At 44.9% G+C, this 14271-nt stretch overlaps 24 non-coding genes across 24 annotated transcripts; all 24 read right to left on the bottom strand.

Annotated features, from left to right (window-relative positions):
- Positions 1 to 5300: 5300 nt before the first annotated feature.
- Positions 5301 to 5372, bottom strand: Trnaa-ugc. The gene has a single exon. It is a non-coding gene; the product is annotated as a tRNA-Ala (tRNA).
- A 342-nt stretch (positions 5373 to 5714) lies between these two features.
- Trnaa-cgc lies at positions 5715 to 5786 on the bottom strand. Its single transcript has one exon. It is a non-coding gene; the product is annotated as a tRNA-Ala (tRNA).
- Positions 5787 to 6059: 273 nt separating this feature from the next.
- On the bottom strand, positions 6060 to 6131 carry Trnaa-ugc. Its single transcript has one exon. It is a non-coding gene; the product is annotated as a tRNA-Ala (tRNA).
- A 342-nt stretch (positions 6132 to 6473) lies between these two features.
- Trnaa-cgc lies at positions 6474 to 6545 on the bottom strand. Its single transcript has one exon. It is a non-coding gene; the product is annotated as a tRNA-Ala (tRNA).
- Positions 6546 to 6818: 273 nt separating this feature from the next.
- Positions 6819 to 6890, bottom strand: Trnaa-ugc. Its single transcript has one exon. It is a non-coding gene; the product is annotated as a tRNA-Ala (tRNA).
- A 342-nt stretch (positions 6891 to 7232) lies between these two features.
- On the bottom strand, positions 7233 to 7304 carry Trnaa-cgc. Its single transcript has one exon. It is a non-coding gene; the product is annotated as a tRNA-Ala (tRNA).
- Positions 7305 to 7577: 273 nt separating this feature from the next.
- On the bottom strand, positions 7578 to 7649 carry Trnaa-ugc. The gene has a single exon. It is a non-coding gene; the product is annotated as a tRNA-Ala (tRNA).
- A 342-nt stretch (positions 7650 to 7991) lies between these two features.
- On the bottom strand, positions 7992 to 8063 carry Trnaa-cgc. The gene has a single exon. It is a non-coding gene; the product is annotated as a tRNA-Ala (tRNA).
- A 272-nt stretch (positions 8064 to 8335) lies between these two features.
- Positions 8336 to 8407, bottom strand: Trnaa-ugc. The gene has a single exon. It is a non-coding gene; the product is annotated as a tRNA-Ala (tRNA).
- Positions 8408 to 8749: 342 nt separating this feature from the next.
- On the bottom strand, positions 8750 to 8821 carry Trnaa-cgc. The gene has a single exon. It is a non-coding gene; the product is annotated as a tRNA-Ala (tRNA).
- A 273-nt stretch (positions 8822 to 9094) lies between these two features.
- Trnaa-ugc lies at positions 9095 to 9166 on the bottom strand. Its single transcript has one exon. It is a non-coding gene; the product is annotated as a tRNA-Ala (tRNA).
- A 342-nt stretch (positions 9167 to 9508) lies between these two features.
- Trnaa-cgc lies at positions 9509 to 9580 on the bottom strand. The gene has a single exon. It is a non-coding gene; the product is annotated as a tRNA-Ala (tRNA).
- A 273-nt stretch (positions 9581 to 9853) lies between these two features.
- On the bottom strand, positions 9854 to 9925 carry Trnaa-ugc. Its single transcript has one exon. It is a non-coding gene; the product is annotated as a tRNA-Ala (tRNA).
- Positions 9926 to 10267: 342 nt separating this feature from the next.
- Positions 10268 to 10339, bottom strand: Trnaa-cgc. The gene has a single exon. It is a non-coding gene; the product is annotated as a tRNA-Ala (tRNA).
- A 272-nt stretch (positions 10340 to 10611) lies between these two features.
- Positions 10612 to 10683, bottom strand: Trnaa-ugc. Its single transcript has one exon. It is a non-coding gene; the product is annotated as a tRNA-Ala (tRNA).
- Positions 10684 to 11025: 342 nt separating this feature from the next.
- Positions 11026 to 11097, bottom strand: Trnaa-cgc. The gene has a single exon. It is a non-coding gene; the product is annotated as a tRNA-Ala (tRNA).
- A 273-nt stretch (positions 11098 to 11370) lies between these two features.
- On the bottom strand, positions 11371 to 11442 carry Trnaa-ugc. Its single transcript has one exon. It is a non-coding gene; the product is annotated as a tRNA-Ala (tRNA).
- Positions 11443 to 11784: 342 nt separating this feature from the next.
- Positions 11785 to 11856, bottom strand: Trnaa-cgc. The gene has a single exon. It is a non-coding gene; the product is annotated as a tRNA-Ala (tRNA).
- A 273-nt stretch (positions 11857 to 12129) lies between these two features.
- Trnaa-ugc lies at positions 12130 to 12201 on the bottom strand. The gene has a single exon. It is a non-coding gene; the product is annotated as a tRNA-Ala (tRNA).
- A 342-nt stretch (positions 12202 to 12543) lies between these two features.
- Positions 12544 to 12615, bottom strand: Trnaa-cgc. The gene has a single exon. It is a non-coding gene; the product is annotated as a tRNA-Ala (tRNA).
- A 272-nt stretch (positions 12616 to 12887) lies between these two features.
- Trnaa-ugc lies at positions 12888 to 12959 on the bottom strand. Its single transcript has one exon. It is a non-coding gene; the product is annotated as a tRNA-Ala (tRNA).
- Positions 12960 to 13301: 342 nt separating this feature from the next.
- Positions 13302 to 13373, bottom strand: Trnaa-cgc. The gene has a single exon. It is a non-coding gene; the product is annotated as a tRNA-Ala (tRNA).
- A 273-nt stretch (positions 13374 to 13646) lies between these two features.
- On the bottom strand, positions 13647 to 13718 carry Trnaa-ugc. Its single transcript has one exon. It is a non-coding gene; the product is annotated as a tRNA-Ala (tRNA).
- A 342-nt stretch (positions 13719 to 14060) lies between these two features.
- Trnaa-cgc lies at positions 14061 to 14131 on the bottom strand. Its single transcript has one exon. It is a non-coding gene; the product is annotated as a tRNA-Ala (tRNA).
- Positions 14132 to 14271: the final 140 nt, after the last annotated feature.

The raw sequence follows: 14271 nt of genomic DNA, 5'->3' as shown, positions 1-14271 counted from the left end.
TCCGGGTGGGGGCACAGCCAGTTGCAACGTCATCCATTTTGGTAATATCGCCAAAAATGTGGAGCAGGATCGAACCAGGGCGGCGAAGCGAGCAACTCTACCACTGAGCTACATCCCTACTCCTACAGTACCATTTTGGGAGTTGTTAGATTCATCTGTTGTATGCATCGCGGGATGAAATCCTATCTTCGAGACGTGACCTAATTGCCAACTCCTTATAAATTCGTACTGGTTGAGTAGTGTGTCATTGTTTTGGATGCAGGATGGATGTACATTTCCATACTTATTCGGTATGGATTATGAAAAGAACCCCAGTTTTAGTTTTGCTGTTGCTGAAAGGATGGACGCTGGGATTGTAAGAAGAAGATAAATATAAAACAGCGAAAAAGTAGGAACATGGAGATGCCGGGGATCAGGAGCCGGGGCCTTTCACGTACAGAAGCGGAACGCTCCTACCGCTTTCAGGCTGCATCCCAACCTGATGAACAGGGGTGTAAAATCCATGTATCGTTCCTCTTGGTACTTAGCGCATGCTTGAGTTTTTTTTACAATTTGGCAAATCAGTCTCCCACCACCCTCGAGTTTTAACAATCGATTTCCTTGACACGACATATAAACCGTGAAAACGTGCTGTATTTGCTGTAAAGAGAGTGTGTATTGGTGTGGAGTACTTGAAACCGAACGGACTTTGTGGAGGTTTATCTACGGCTGTTCAACTTGGCATCACCCGCCTTTGTGGTGATTTCAATGAATGTGGCTTCTTTTCGCATATCCGGGTGGGGGCACAGAAATGCGGTTTGCGAAGAACGTTATCTGTTTTGACATCCCTCGCCAAAAAAGTTGCTGGGAATGCCGAGGATCGAACCGGGGCCTTTCACGCGCATGCACGAAGCGAACGCTCTACCACTGGGCTACATCCCCTACTCCTACAGTACTGATTACAGGAGTTGTTGGATTCATCTGTTGTATGCATGTGAAGGGTCGAAATCCCTATCTTCGGGAGACGTAGCCTATTGCCAACTCCTTTATAAAATTCCAACTGGATAAAGTAGTGTCATTGTTTTGGATGCAGGATGGATGTACATTTCCATGTATTCATTAATGGATTATGGAGGAAGTGGGACGGTGGTTTTACTGTTGCTGCCAGAAAAGGATGAACGCCAGGATTGTAAAAAGGAAAGAAGATAAGCCGCAAGGGCAACGAACAGGAAAAGAAGTAGGAACATGGAGATGCCGGGGGGATCGAGGCAGGGCCTTTCACATGCAAGCGAGGCAACTCTACCGCTGGAGGCTATATCATCAACCCTGGGGCTGGAACAGAGATTTATGGCAAAATCCATGCCATCATTCTCTTGAGCACTTGTACATACCCGGTTGCTGTGTTGGACATCGATCTCCCACCCTCGACGTTGGATTGAGTACGGTTGCATGTAAACCCGTGAAAACGTGCTGTATTTGCTGTAAAGAGAGTGTGCAATACTTGCAATGTCTGGTGATTTCAATGAAAGTGGCTTCTTTCATATCCAGGTGGGGCACAGCCAGTTTTACAACGTCTCCATTTGACATCCCTCGCCAAGAAGAAAATGTGGCCAAGAGTGCCGAGGATCGAACCAGGGGCCTTTCACATGCAAAGAGCGGAAACGCTCTACCACCAGGCTACATCCTATCCTACAGTACTGATTACAGGAGTTGTTAGATTCATCTGTTGTATGCATGTATGAAGGTCGAAATCCTATCTTCGAGATCGTGTAGCCTATTGCCAACTCCTTATAAATTCAACTGATAAGTAGTGTCATTGTTTTGATGCAGGATGGATGCAATATTTCATGTATCATTGTGGATTATGAAAGTCCCTGGTACCCACTTAGCACCTTCCCTGTAGTTCCTAGCAAGGACAGGTTGATTTTGGCTCAAAATGTGTCTGTTCGTACTTTCCTGCACCTCGTTCCTGTATCTGTTTCTCTTGAGCTCCGCCACTGTCATGGCAATGTTTGGTTTCCAGTAAATCAAGGCGCATTCCCAGCCTTCTCCCTATGAGCAAGACCGCAGGAGCCTCTTTAGTTGGAAATGATGTGGTGTAGTTTCTATATCTCAATAGGAAACACTGGTAGCTGCTGCTGCAAGGGTGCGTCTGAATTGCTCCACACTTTCTCGTAGACTCTGTTTTGGGGTTTTGCACAAACCTCTCTGCCAAACCGTTAGTTTCTGGGTGGTAAAGGTGAGGATGTTATGTGTTGAACCTGCATTCCTGGCCATAAAGTGCCGGGAAATTCTGATGACTGGAAACTGTGGGCCATTATCACTAATTAGTTGCTGTGGTAGACCATGTCACCACTAAAACACACTGCGAAGCACATCAATGGTTTTCTCAGATGTCGTTGAATTCATCACAACCAAATTTCCGGCCACTTGCTATAAGCATCAATCACTACAAAGAACATCTTTCCCATGAATGGTGGTACAAAGTCTACATGGATCCTATGCCGCCATGGCCCATCCGGATAACGCCAAGGGTGTAGAGTTGCGGGTGAGGGCTGGTTCCTGACACTTCATGCGCTCTGCACACGACTTCACTGTTTGTTTCGAGATTTGATTTCGATTTCAAATTTGGCCACCACACATAACTTTGCGTGCCAACGCCTTCATCTTCACACGATTCCTGGGTGCCCACATGTGCAGTTCATTGAGAACGCCACAGGTCACGAGGTTTTTGCAGGTATGATTACTCTCATACCCACATGAGGCATCCTCCTTGTACTGTCAGCTCATTACGTCTAATAATGTAGAAAGGTTGCAGAGACTGCAATTTCAGGCTTCGTCCATCCAGTCAGCGTGTAATCCATGGCCAAGGATAAGTCGTTATCCTTCTTGGTTTCGCTTGCAGCCTGCGCTGATTTCACTGGTAAACTTTCCAACTGTGACATGTTGAATACTGCAGCAGCATCCATGACATTGTGAGGTACTTGCTCTGGTATCGGCAATCGAGAAGATCCATCTGCATTCGCATTGTTCTTGGAGAGTTTCTATATACAATGTTGTAGTCGTGAAGCTGACAACATCATTGCCCACCGCTGGAATCTTGCTGCCGCCAGTGGAGGAATCGCTGTCTTTGGTCCCAAGATTTTCACCAATGGCTGATGGTCAGTAATCAATGTGAACTTCTTGCCGATCAAGTACTGAGAGAACTTCCGCACACCAAAACTACTATTGCCAGTGATTCCTTGTCAATTTATTGCATAGTTTTGTTCAGTTTTAGTCAATGTTCTAGAGATGAAGGCAATGGGCTACTCTCCATGGTTTGTGATGTGAGACAACACAGCACCAACTCCGTAGGTGAGGCATCACAAGCCAATGTGACAGGTAGATCTGGGTTTGTAATGTACCTGTACATCCGCAGATAATAACAAGGTCTTCGCCTTCTTGAAAGCTGTGTCTGCGCTCTCCGACCACTCCCATTCTGTTCCTTTCTCTAGAAGCCTGTTCAATGGTCTAATGACCATAGACAGATTTGGTAGAAATCTGTTATAATAGTTCAACAGTCCTAGAAAACTGCGCAACTGTGAGACATTTTCTGGTGCTGGTGCATTCAATACAGCATTCACCTTATCATCTGTTGTGTGAAGACCATCCTTATCAATCTTGTAATCCTAGGTAGACGATGGATTCTTGGAAAAAGAAACATTTCTCTCTCGACACACGAATTCCCCATTCCTGTAGCCTTCTCAAAACGTTTTGAGATTCCTCAGGTGTTCTTCTGCTGTTTTCCCAGTCACAAGCAGGTCATCCATGTAACACAAAACACCTGGTATTCCCTGAAGCACTTGTTCCATGGTTCTCTGGAATATAGCGGGTGCTGAGGCTACACCAAATATTGTAATCTGTTGAAGCGAAAGTCGCTTTCTGAGTGTGTTCAATACGAGTAACCTTCTTGATTCGTCGTCTACCAACATTTGTTGATATGCATTGGAGAGATCAACTTTGTGAACTCCTGGCCCCCTGACAGATTTGCTAATAAATCTTCTATTCGAGGGTAGCGGGTATTCTACTCAGCTTTAACACTGGATTGAGAGTCACTTTGAAATCTCCACAAAGACGAACTGATCCGTTTTTCACCACAGGTACTATTGGCGTTGCCCACTCGCTGCAGTCTATCGGTTCTAAGATGTTCTCTTTCACCAGTCTGTCAATCTCATCATCAACCTTTTGGCGCAAAAGAGTATGGCACTGGTCGTTGCCTTCACATACTTTGGAGTGGTATCTTCTTCTACCACCTCAATCCTCGCTTTTACATTCTTTAATGTACCCTAGTTCATTCTTGAAAACCTCTGCATGATCCTGCAAAATGTCTTGTAACTTCTCCTTAGCTTCTTTAGGAACTTCCTAATTTGACGTATAGCTGGCCAGTCCAATTGTATCTTGTGTAACCATGACCGTCCGAACAGAGCTGGCCCTGATCCTTTGAGGACGAACAACTTTAGGTTATAGTGGACTCCATTGTGCCCTGTGTACTGCTACATTTAGTGTCCTTTCGGGTCTCACCGGTTCCTGAGTGTAGAGTCTTCAAAAATCACCTCCGTTGTGTTCATTGGTATCTTGGCAAATCTCTTCTTGTATTCTTAGAGAGAGATTATTGAGTAAATGAGCCTGTGTCAAGTTCCATTTTCAGTTCAGCCCGCTTCCACTACTGGGTAAACCCAAATACTGTCAATGACCTCTGATTCATCTTTAATGAAAAACAGTGGTAACTCACATTCATCCTCCACAGTCTCTTCCGACTGTCTCTTAGCTTCATCCATGTGATGAACTTGGCCCTTCTTTTTTTTTGTTTCCAAGGTAACCCTCTCTGGGTGATTTCTGTTTACTCTTGCAAATATACTGGGTATGACCTACTTTCCCACATTTGTAGCACTCCACACTTTTCATCCAACAGTCTCTGGAATCATGGTTGAGTCTTTCCACACATTTGACTTGCATTTAGGGAAATTGTTTCTTTTTGTCTTCCTTTCCACGAGTTCCACCTTTACGAGACATCCTGTCATGTACCTGAGCTGTAGTTTTCACATTCCAACTCCTGCATGTCTCTGGCAGCAGTTTCCATAGAAACACCAATTTCTATTGCCAACTCCTTATAAATTCAACTGGATAAGTAGTGTCATTGTTTTGGATGCAGGATGGATGTACATTTCCATGTATTTATTGTGGATTATGAAAGAACCCGGTTTGGTTTGCTGTTGCTGAAAAGGATGAACGCTGGGATTGTAAGAAGAAGATAAATATAAAACAGCGAAAAAGTAGGAACATGGAGATGCCGGGGATCGAACCCGGGGCCTTTCACATGCAAAGCGAACGCTCTACCACTGAGCTACATCCCCAACCTGATGAACAGGGTGTAAAATCCATGTATCGTTCTCTTGAGCACTTGTACATACTTGTTTTTACAATTTGACATCAGTCTCCCACACACCCTCGAGTTTAACAATCGAGCCTTGACACATATAAACCCGTGAAAACGTGCTGTATTTGCTGTAAAGAGAGTGTGTATTGGTGTGGAGTACTTGAAGAAAGAAGGGACTTTGTGGAGGCCAATCTCCCCGACTGTTCAGCTTGGCATCTTGCAATGTCTGGTGATTTCAATGAATGTGGCTTCTTTCATATCCGGGTGGGGCACAGCCAGTTTGCAACGTCATCCATTTTGACATCCCTCGCCAAAAATGTGGAGATGCCGGGGATCGAACCCGGGGCCTTTCACATGCGAAGCGAACGCTCTACCACTGAGCTACATCCCCTACTCCTACAGTACTGATTACAGGAGTTGTTAGATTCATCTGTTGTATGCATGTGAAGGTCGAAATCCTATCTTCGAGACGTAGCCTATTGCCAACTCCTTATAAATTCAACTGGATAAGTAGTGTCATTGTTTTGGATGCAGGATGGATGTACATTTCCATGTATTTATTGTGGATTATGAAAGAACCCGGTTTGGTTTGCTGTTGCTGAAAAGGATGAACGCTGGGATTGTAAGAAGAAGATAAATATAAAACAGCGAAAAAGTAGGAACATGGAGATGCCGGGGATCGAACCCGGGGCCTTTCACATGCAAAGCGAACGCTCTACCACTGAGCTACATCCCCAACCTGATGAACAGGGTGTAAAATCCATGTATCGTTCTCTTGAGCACTTGTACATACTTGTTTTTACAATTTGACATCAGTCTCCCACACACCCTCGAGTTTAACAATCGAGCCTTGACACATATAAACCCGTGAAAACGTGCTGTATTTGCTGTAAAGAGAGTGTGTATTGGTGTGGAGTACTTGAAGAAAGAAGGGACTTTGTGGAGGCCAATCTCCCCGACTGTTCAGCTTGGCATCTTGCAATGTCTGGTGATTTCAATGAATGTGGCTTCTTTCATATCCGGGTGGGGCACAGCCAGTTTGCAACGTCATCCATTTTGACATCCCTCGCCAAAAATGTGGAGATGCCGGGGATCGAACCCGGGGCCTTTCACATGCGAAGCGAACGCTCTACCACTGAGCTACATCCCCTACTCCTACAGTACTGATTACAGGAGTTGTTAGATTCATCTGTTGTATGCATGTGAAGGTCGAAATCCTATCTTCGAGACGTAGCCTATTGCCAACTCCTTATAAATTCAACTGGATAAGTAGTGTCATTGTTTTGGATGCAGGATGGATGTACATTTCCATGTATTTATTGTGGATTATGAAAGAACCCGGTTTGGTTTGCTGTTGCTGAAAAGGATGAACGCTGGGATTGTAAGAAGAAGATAAATATAAAACAGCGAAAAAGTAGGAACATGGAGATGCCGGGGATCGAACCCGGGGCCTTTCACATGCAAAGCGAACGCTCTACCACTGAGCTACATCCCCAACCTGATGAACAGGGTGTAAAATCCATGTATCGTTCTCTTGAGCACTTGTACATACTTGTTTTTACAATTTGACATCAGTCTCCCACACACCCTCGAGTTTAACAATCGATCCTTGACACATATAAACCCGTGAAAACGTGCTGTATTTGCTGTAAAGAGAGTGTGTATTGGTGTGGAGTACTTGAAGAAAGAAGGGACTTTGTGGAGGCCAATCTCCCCGACTGTTCAGCTTGGCATCTTGCAATGTCTGGTGATTTCAATGAATGTGGCTTCTTTCATATCCGGGTGGGGCACAGCCAGTTTGCAACGTCATCCATTTTGACATCCCTCGCCAAAAATGTGGAGATGCCGGGGATCGAACCCGGGGCCTTTCACATGCGAAGCGAACGCTCTACCACTGAGCTACATCCCCTACTCCTACAGTACTGATTACAGGAGTTGTTAGATTCATCTGTTGTATGCATGTGAAGGTCGAAATCCTATCTTCGAGACGTAGCCTATTGCCAACTCCTTATAAATTCAACTGGATAAGTAGTGTCATTGTTTTGGATGCAGGATGGATGTACATTTCCATGTATTCATTGTGGATTATGAAAGAACCCGGTTTGGTTTGCTGTTGCTGAAAAGGATGAACGCTGGGATTGTAAGAAGAAGATAAATATAAAACAGCGAAAAAGTAGGAACATGGAGATGCCGGGGATCGAACCCGGGGCCTTTCACATGCAAAGCGAACGCTCTACCACTGAGCTACATCCCCAACCTGATGAACAGGGTGTAAAATCCATGTATCGTTCTCTTGAGCACTTGTACATACTTGTTTTTACAATTTGACATCAGTCTCCCACACACCCTCGAGTTTAACAATCGATCCTTGACACATGTAAACCCGTGAAAACGTGCTGTATTTGCTGTAAAGAGAGTGTGTATTGGTGTGGAGTACTTGAAGAAAGAAGGGACTTTGTGGAGGCCAATCTCCCCGACTGTTCAGCTTGGCATCTTGCAATGTCTGGTGATTTCAATGAATGTGGCTTCTTTCATATCCGGGTGGGGCACAGCCAGTTTGCAACGTCATCCATTTTGACATCCCTCGCCAAAAATGTGGAGATGCCGGGGATCGAACCCGGGGCCTTTCACATGCGAAGCGAACGCTCTACCACTGAGCTACATCCCCTACTCCTACAGTACTGATTACAGGAGTTGTTAGATTCATCTGTTGTATGCATGTGAAGGTCGAAATCCTATCTTCGAGACGTAGCCTATTGCCAACTCCTTATAAATTCAACTGGATAAGTAGTGTCATTGTTTTGGATGCAGGATGGATGTACATTTCCATGTATTCATTGTGGATTATGAAAGAACCCGGTTTGGTTTGCTGTTGCTGAAAAGGATGAACGCTGGGATTGTAAGAAGAAGATAAATATAAAACAGCGAAAAGTAGGAACATGGAGATGCCGGGGATCGAACCCGGGGCCTTTCACATGCAAAGCGAACGCTCTACCACTGAGCTACATCCCCAACCTGATGAACAGGGTGTAAAATCCATGTATCGTTCTCTTGAGCACTTGTACATACTTGTTTTTACAATTTGACATCAGTCTCCCACACACCCTCGAGTTTAACAATCGATCCTTGACACATGTAAACCCGTGAAAACGTGCTGTATTTGCTGTAAAGAGAGTGTGTATTGGTGTGGAGTACTTGAAGAAAGAAGGGACTTTGTGGAGGCCAATCTCCCCGACTGTTCAGCTTGGCATCTTGCAATGTCTGGTGATTTCAATGAATGTGGCTTCTTTCATATCCGGGTGGGGCACAGCCAGTTTGCAACGTCATCCATTTTGACATCCCTCGCCAAAAATGTGGAGATGCCGGGGATCGAACCCGGGGCCTTTCACATGCGAAGCGAACGCTCTACCACTGAGCTACATCCCCTACTCCTACAGTACTGATTACAGGAGTTGTTAGATTCATCTGTTGTATGCATGTGAAGGTCGAAATCCTATCTTCGAGACGTAGCCTATTGCCAACTCCTTATAAATTCAACTGGATAAGTAGTGTCATTGTTTTGGATGCAGGATGGATGTACATTTCCATGTATTCATTGTGGATTATGAAAGAACCCGGTTTGGTTTGCTGTTGCTGAAAAGGATGAACGCTGGGATTGTAAGAAGAAGATAAATATAAAACAGCGAAAAAGTAGGAACATGGAGATGCCGGGGATCGAACCCGGGGCCTTTCACATGCAAAGCGAACGCTCTACCACTGAGCTACATCCCCAACCTGATGAACAGGGTGTAAAATCCATGTATCGTTCTCTTGAGCACTTGTACATACTTGTTTTTACAATTTGACATCAGTCTCCCACACACCCTCGAGTTTAACAATCGATCCTTGACACATGTAAACCCGTGAAAACGTGCTGTATTTGCTGTAAAGAGAGTGTGTATTGGTGTGGAGTACTTGAAGAAAGAAGGGACTTTGTGGAGGCCAATCTCCCCGACTGTTCAGCTTGGCATCTTGCAATGTCTGGTGATTTCAATGAATGTGGCTTCTTTCATATCCGGGTGGGGCACAGCCAGTTTGCAACGTCATCCATTTTGACATCCCTCGCCAAAAATGTGGAGATGCCGGGGATCGAACCCGGGGCCTTTCACATGCGAAGCGAACGCTCTACCACTGAGCTACATCCCCTACTCCTACAGTACTGATTACAGGAGTTGTTAGATTCATCTGTTGTATGCATGTGAAGGTCGAAATCCTATCTTCGAGACGTAGCCTATTGCCAACTCCTTATAAATTCAACTGGATAAGTAGTGTCATTGTTTTGGATGCAGGATGGATGTACATTTCCATGTATTCATTGTGGATTATGAAAGAACCCGGTTTGGTTTGCTGTTGCTGAAAAGGATGAACGCTGGGATTGTAAGAAGAAGATAAATATAAAACAGCGAAAAAGTAGGAACATGGAGATGCCGGGGATCGAACCCGGGGCCTTTCACATGCAAAGCGAACGCTCTACCACTGAGCTACATCCCCAACCTGATGAACAGGGTGTAAAATCCATGTATCGTTCTCTTGAGCACTTGTACATACTTGTTTTTACAATTTGACATCAGTCTCCCACACACCCTCGAGTTTAACAATCGATCCTTGACACATATAAACCCGTGAAAACGTGCTGTATTTGCTGTAAAGAGAGTGTGTATTGGTGTGGAGTACTTGAAGAAAGAAGGGACTTTGTGGAGGCCAATCTCCCCGACTGTTCAGCTTGGCATCTTGCAATGTCTGGTGATTTCAATGAATGTGGCTTCTTTCATATCCGGGTGGGGCACAGCCAGTTTGCAACGTCATCCATTTTGACATCCCTCGCCAAAAATGTGGAGATGCCGGGGATCGAACCCGGGGCCTTTCACATGCGAAGCGAACGCTCTACCACTGAGCTACATCCCTACTCCTACAGTACTGATTACAGGAGTTGTTAGATTCATCTGTTGTATGCATGTGAAGGTCGAAATCCTATCTTCGAGACGTAGCCTATTGCCAACTCCTTATAAATTCAACTGGATAAGTAGTGTCATTGTTTTGGATGCAGGATGGATGTACATTTCCATGTATTCATTGTGGATTATGAAAGAACCCGGTTTGGTTTGCTGTTGCTGAAAAGGATGAACGCTGGGATTGTAAGAAGAAGATAAATATAAAACAGCGAAAAAGTAGGAACATGGAGATGCCGGGGATCGAACCCGGGGCCTTTCACATGCAAAGCGAACGCTCTACCACTGAGCTACATCCCCAACCTGATGAACAGGGTGTAAAATCCATGTATCGTTCTCTTGAGCACTTGTACATACTTGTTTTTACAATTTGACATCAGTCTCCCACACACCCTCGAGTTTAACAATCGATCCTTGACACATATAAACCCGTGAAAACGTGCTGTATTTGCTGTAAAGAGAGTGTGTATTGGTGTGGAGTACTTGAAGAAAGAAGGGACTTTGTGGAGGCCAATCTCCCCGACTGTTCAGCTTGGCATCTTGCAATGTCTGGTGATTTCAATGAATGTGGCTTCTTTCATATCCGGGTGGGGCACAGCCAGTTTGCAACGTCATCCATTTTGACATCCCTCGCCAAAAATGTGGAGATGCCGGGGATCGAACCCGGGGCCTTTCACATGCGAAGCGAACGCTCTACCACTGAGCTACATCCCCTACTCCTACAGTACTGATTACAGGAGTTGTTAGATTCATCTGTTGTATGCATGTGAAGGTCGAAATCCTATCTTCGAGACGTAGCCTATTGCCAACTCCTTATAAATTCAACTGGATAAGTAGTGTCATTGTTTTGGATGCAGGATGGATGTACATTTCCATGTATTCATTGTGGATTATGAAAGAACCCGGTTTGGTTTGCTGTTGCTGAAAAGGATGAACGCTGGGATTGTAAGAAGAAGATAAATATAAAACAGCGAAAAAGTAGGAACATGGAGATGCCGGGGATCGAACCCGGGGCCTTTCACATGCAAAGCGAACGCTCTACCACTGAGCTACATCCCCAACCTGATGAACAGGGTGTAAAATCCATGTATCGTTCTCTTGAGCACTTGTACATACTTGTTTTTACAATTTGACATCAGTCTCCCACACACCCTCGAGTTTAACAATCGATCCTTGACACATATAAACCCGTGAAAACGTGCTGTATTTGCTGTAAAGAGAGTGTGTATTGGTGTGGAGTACTTGAAGAAAGAAGGGACTTTGTGGAGGCCAATCTCCCCGACTGTTCAGCTTGGCATCTTGCAATGTCTGGTGATTTCAATGAATGTGGCTTCTTTCATATCCGGGTGGGGCACAGCCAGTTTGCAACGTCATCCATTTTGACATCCCTCGCCAAAAATGTGGAGATGCCGGGGATCGAACCCGGGGCCTTTCACATGCGAAGCGAACGCTCTACCACTGAGCTACATCCCCTACTCCTACAGTACTGATTACAGGAGTTGTTAGATTCATCTGTTGTATGCATGTGAAGGTCGAAATCCTATCTTCGAGACGTAGCCTATTGCCAACTCCTTATAAATTCAACTGGATAAGTAGTGTCATTGTTTTGGATGCAGGATGGATGTACATTTCCATGTATTTATTGTGGATTATGAAAGAACCCGGTTTGGTTTGCTGTTGCTGAAAAGGATGAACGCTGGGATTGTAAGAAGAAGATAAATATAAAACAGCGAAAAAGTAGGAACATGGAGATGCCGGGGATCGAACCCGGGGCCTTTCACATGCAAAGCGAACGCTCTACCACTGAGCTACATCCCCAACCTGATGAACAGGGTGTAAAATCCATGTATCGTTCTCTTGAGCACTTGTACATACTTGTTTTTACAATTTGACATCAGTCTCCCACACACCCTCGAGTTTAACAATCGATCCTTGACACATATAAACCCGTGAAAACGTGCTGTATTTGCTGTAAAGAGAGTGTGTATTGGTGTGGAGTACTTGAAGAAAGAAGGGACTTTGTGGAGGCCAATCTCCCCGACTGTTCAGCTTGGCATCTTGCAATGTCTGGTGATTTCAATGAATGTGGCTTCTTTCATATCCGGGTGGGGCACAGCCAGTTTGCAACGTCATCCATTTTGACATCCCTCGCCAAAAATGTGGAGATGCCGGGGATCGAACCCGGGGCCTTTCACATGCGAAGCGAACGCTCTACCACTGAGCTACATCCCTACTCCTACAGTACTGATTACAGGAGTTGTTAGATTCATCTGTTGTATGCATGTGAAGGTCGAAATCCTATCTTCGAGACGTAGCCTATTGCCAACTCCTTATAAATTCAACTGGATAAGTAGTGTCATTGTTTTGGATGCAGGATGGATGTACATTTCCATGTATTCATTGTGGATTATGAAAGAACCCGGTTTGGTTTGCTGTTGCTGAAAAGGATGAACGCTGGGATTGTAAGAAGAAGATAAATATAAAACAGCGAAAAAGTAGGAACATGGAGATGCCGGGGATCGAACCCGGGGCCTTTCACATGCAAAGCGAACGCTCTACCACTGAGCTACATCCCCAACCTGATGAACAGGGTGTAAAATCCATGTATCGTTCTCTTGAGCACTTGTACATACTTGTTTTTACAATTTGACATCAGTCTCCCACACACCCTCGAGTTTAACAATCGATCCTTGACACATATAAACCCGTGAAAACGTGCTGTATTTGCTGTAAAGAGAGTGTGTATTGGTGTGGAGTACTTGAAGAAAGAAGGGACTTTGTGGAGGCCAATCTCCCCGACTGTTCAGCTTGGCATCTTGCAATGTCTGGTGATTTCAATGAATGTGGCTTCTTTCATATCCGGGTGGGGCACAGCCAGTTTGCAACGTCATCCATTTTGACATCCCTCGCCAAAAATGTGGAGATGCCGGGGATCGAACCCGGGGCCTTTCACATGCGAAGCGAACGCTCTACCACTGAGCTACATCCCCTACTCCTACAGTACTGATTACAGGAGTTGTTAGATTCATCTGTTGTATGCATGTGAAGGTCGAAATCCTATCTTCGAGACGTAGCCTATTGCCAACTCCTTATAAATTCAACTGGATAAGTAGTGTCATTGTTTTGGATGCAGGATGGATGTACATTTCCATGTATTTATTGTGGATTATGAAAGAACCCGGTTTGGTTTGCTGTTGCTGAAAAGGATGAACGCTGGGATTGTAAGAAGAAGATAAATATAAAACAGCGAAAAAGTAGGAACATGGAGATGCCGGGGATCGAACCCGGGGCCTTTCACATGCAAAGCGAACGCTCTACCACTGAGCTACATCCCCAACCTGATGAACAGGGTGTAAAATCCATGTATCGTTCTCTTGAGCACTTGTACATACTTGTTTTTACAATTTGACATCAGTCTCCCACACACCCTCGAGTTTAACAATCGATCCTTGACACATATAAACCCGTGAAAACGTGCTGTATTTGCTGTAAAGAGAGTGTGTATTGGTGTGGAGTACTTGAAGAAAGAAGGGACTTTGTGGAGGCCAATCTCCCCGACTGTTCAGCTTGGCATCTTGCAATGTCTGGTGATTTCAATGAATGTGGCTTCTTTCATATCCGGGTGGGGCACAGCCAGTTTGCAACGTCATCCATTTTGACATCCCTCGCCAAAAATGTGGAGATGCCGGGGATCGAACCGGGGCCTTTCACATGCGAAGCGAACGCTCTACCACTGAGCTACATCCCCTACTCCTACAGTACTGATTACAGGAGTTGTTAGATTCATCTGTTGTATGCATGTAAGGTCGAAATCCTATCTTCGAGACGTAGCCTATTGCCAACTCCTTATAAATTCAACTGGATAAGTAGTGTCATTGTTTTGGATGC

The sequence above is a fragment of the Haliotis rubra genome, unplaced genomic scaffold (genome assembly GCF_003918875.1).
Source record: "Haliotis rubra isolate DU_JTF1 unplaced genomic scaffold, ASM391887v1 Scf602, whole genome shotgun sequence".
Lineage (NCBI taxonomy): Eukaryota > Metazoa > Mollusca > Gastropoda > Lepetellida > Haliotidae > Haliotis > Haliotis rubra.
The sequence above is the reverse complement of the archived record's forward strand: the minus strand, read 5'-3'. Positions and strand labels throughout refer to the sequence as shown.